This window comes from Eucalyptus grandis, chromosome 2 (assembly GCF_016545825.1).
Source record: "Eucalyptus grandis isolate ANBG69807.140 chromosome 2, ASM1654582v1, whole genome shotgun sequence".
Lineage (NCBI taxonomy): Eukaryota > Viridiplantae > Streptophyta > Magnoliopsida > Myrtales > Myrtaceae > Eucalyptus > Eucalyptus grandis.
This window is the reverse complement of record NC_052613.1, coordinates 31,503,261-31,506,398: the sequence shown is the minus strand read 5'-3', so window position 1 is coordinate 31,506,398 and position 3,138 is coordinate 31,503,261. Positions and strand designations below refer to the sequence as shown.

The 3,138-nt window shown below is 42.7% G+C and overlaps 1 pseudogene; it reads right to left on the bottom strand.

Moving 5' to 3' along the window:
* Window positions 1-344: 344 nt before the first annotated feature.
* Window positions 345-1,932, bottom strand: LOC104435159 (annotated as a pseudogene).
* Window positions 1,933-3,138: the final 1,206 nt, after the last annotated feature.

Genomic DNA, 3,138 nt, shown 5'->3' with positions numbered 1-3,138 from the left:
GGGAAGCGCTAAAAAGAAAGGAGCCTTTGTATTGCCTAATGGTTGGATGCTTACAAATGAGGAAGAGGACACCCCTTCTTATACTAGAGGCCCTCTGATTACCTCCAATAATCGAGAATTCGTCTGGTGGACGAGATCGCACTGCCAAATCTACTAACTGCCGACACTAATGACAAGAGAATTCTAAACTTTGGCTCAATTACCATATCGCTCGCCCTTGAAACGTTCCGAAAGAGCTCTTGTTGAGAATCTTAGCGATCGCAGGAGGTCCTCCACAGAAAGGCATGACCCTTTAGCTGCAGAAACCTCTTGGCCGTGACACAAGCATCGCATTCTTATTTTTCTCACTTGCTCTTCCTTCGGTGCCGAAGTTCGAAGTTAATGTCGTTAGCTACATTCCGCGCATCGCTGGCAATGCCGAACAGGCCCGCTTGAGAGAAGCCGACACTGTACAAGCCATTTTCTCCTTTCCATTGGTCCCGGACCTTGGTCATGCCTTGAACATTGAAGAGGTCATCTCCACCCTAATTAAGTTACCGTATATATCAAGAGGAACAAGGAAAAGTTATCAATTGATTTTCTTTCTTCTAATAGCTAAAGCAATTATTATTAAGTGACTTAAGGGAAAGAATTAAGATAAATGAAATTTACCTGGAGCCATTTCCGGACATTGCTTTTGTAGCCGGTGGCAAAGATTATGGCCTCAAATTGACTTTTTGTGTCGTTTACAAAAGTGACCAGCTTGCCATGAATCCTTTTGATGGAGGGGAAAACCTGCATCGTTTGCTTTATTATAACTTGTGAAGGTTTAACTTGCTTTTGATTAGATATTAAATTCTTTTTCAAAGAAAAAATGCCTATAATTACTCAATCTACCTTGATTTCTCCGTCCCTGATCCTTTCCATTGCCCCGACGTCAATGGTGGGGGATCGTCCGGTCGTTGCTTTCAGATGGAACGCACCATTTTTCGGCCTCCGAAGGCCGTACTTGGTGAAGTCGCCATACTTTAGCTTGCTAAGTAGCCTCATCAAAATGTCAACGATTCGGCGCGGAAGGAATTTTATTAAAACCATGCCGATAAACACCATTTCCTTGGTAAAAACATCCACCTGCAAATCCTCTTTATTAGGCTATACTTGTTCCAGGATATTAACATTTAAATATATGGGAGCAATATGAAATCAACTACTTTCTTCTTCCAATCAACTCATGACTGAATGTTCTTAGGAAGGTAAACTTTGCTAGTTTCCATCCCCACCGAAAAGGAAAAATGCATGAATTGAATTATAGAAAGAGTCTGCATACAGTGCTTCGAGCAACAATGGACGTGTTGGCACCATGGCTCCACAAGTCATACGCAATCTCCATTCCTGAGTTCCCACAACCCACCACCAGCACGTTTTCCCTCTGAATCCCCTCCCATTCCGGTACTTGCTCGAGTGCATCACTTCCCTGCCAAAGCTCTCTAAGCCGTCAACCCCTGGTATCATGCCCTCACTGTTCTCCCCAGTCGCCACCACCAGGAACTCCGCCACATAGACCTCATGCTCGCCAGAGCCTGTGTTTCTCGCCACAATCCGCCACTTGCCGGTTTGATCGTCGTATGATGCGCTCTCGACGGACCTTTGGCAATATAGCTTTACCTCGAATTGCGACTTGTAGTTGTCGAGGTATTCTATGAATTGGGCCCTAGGGACAAATGTGGGTGAGTTGGAGGGGAAGGGCATGTGGGGGAGCTCACAGAATTGCTTGCCTAGGTGGAGCTTCAATCGATCGTACGCCCGGTTTCTCCAAAGAGAGGCGGAACAGTCCTCTCTCTCGAGCACGACGTTGGCTACTCCTTGGCGGTTCAAGCATGCCGCTGCCGCTAGGCCTGCAGGGCCCGCGCCAACAATGGCCACCACAGCCTCTTTCTCATTGGCCTTCTCCATGATGATTTGGCTCTCTTTGATTCAACAGCTAGGGTGTTCTCAGTGATGTGGTATCGGCAGATACAAGCTCCTGTGCTTTTTATAGGGAGAGAGCATTTACTCGTGTATGTATCTGCCATTATTAATTTGAGCTCATATGGAAGTACATCCGAGTATAAATTGGCAGGTTCAGAGTTGTAAAAAATGGATGATTTTCCTTAAACTTGCCACTATCAACTTCATTCGTTGGGATTTTTTCCTATACATATACTTCACCTAACCATCAAGCCATCTAAAATTGGCATTGGCATCTTTTTCGTATTCCATTCACGTAACTATTCACCTACTATTCGGTGTTGATTTTCAAGTAAGAAATCCAATATTGTGATGAAGTTTGCCCATTTGAATTCAGTTCAGAGTGTTCCTAAATGCTAGATTTTATTCTTTAAACGACACTATGTACCATAGTGGGCTCTCCTACTTTGTACATTTTCCTAAATGCTAGATTTTATTCTTTAAACGACACTATGTACCATAGTCGGCTCTCCTAGTTTGTGCATTTTCCTTGTATTTGACTCTGTAATGTCAATCTACATGCTGTCTATCGGAATGCTACCCAAAATTTTTCTTTTACATTAACTCATCATTTCTTCGGTAGTGTTTGTTATTTTTTGTAATTGGAAAAAAATAAAATAAAAGAAGTCGGGTCAAAAAAGGCAATTGAAATATGGCTATATAAAGCATTTGTTTTGCCTCGAGTTCAATGTACTTGGTCGGATTGCCTCGAGTTCAACGTACTTGGTCACGTGTTCCATCTCCTGGATTCCCAATTTGGGCTGTACTTTAACTTCTTAGATTACTTTCTTGTTTTGACAGTGGAGAAATAGGAAAGCCAAGTTAGACCCGTTAAACAAATAGGCCGGGTCGAGTTTGATACGACTTAAATAGATTCATTTAACCCGTTTCAATTAATTTGCATGCATTACAAATATCCAACATTTCAATATTTAACCCAATTTATGAAGGGTTAATACTGTCACGCCCTGAACCTCGAGCATGCGCACATCCTTCGATGATCGATGGAATTGCGACATCCCAAGACGCGTCGCTGACCCATTCATTTTATTGCACATGCGGAAGCGAATAAACAAATCCCTGATAACAATCAACTTAGGATAGAAAAACAGGACAATCAATTTTCACAAAAACCACACTTTATAAACAAGC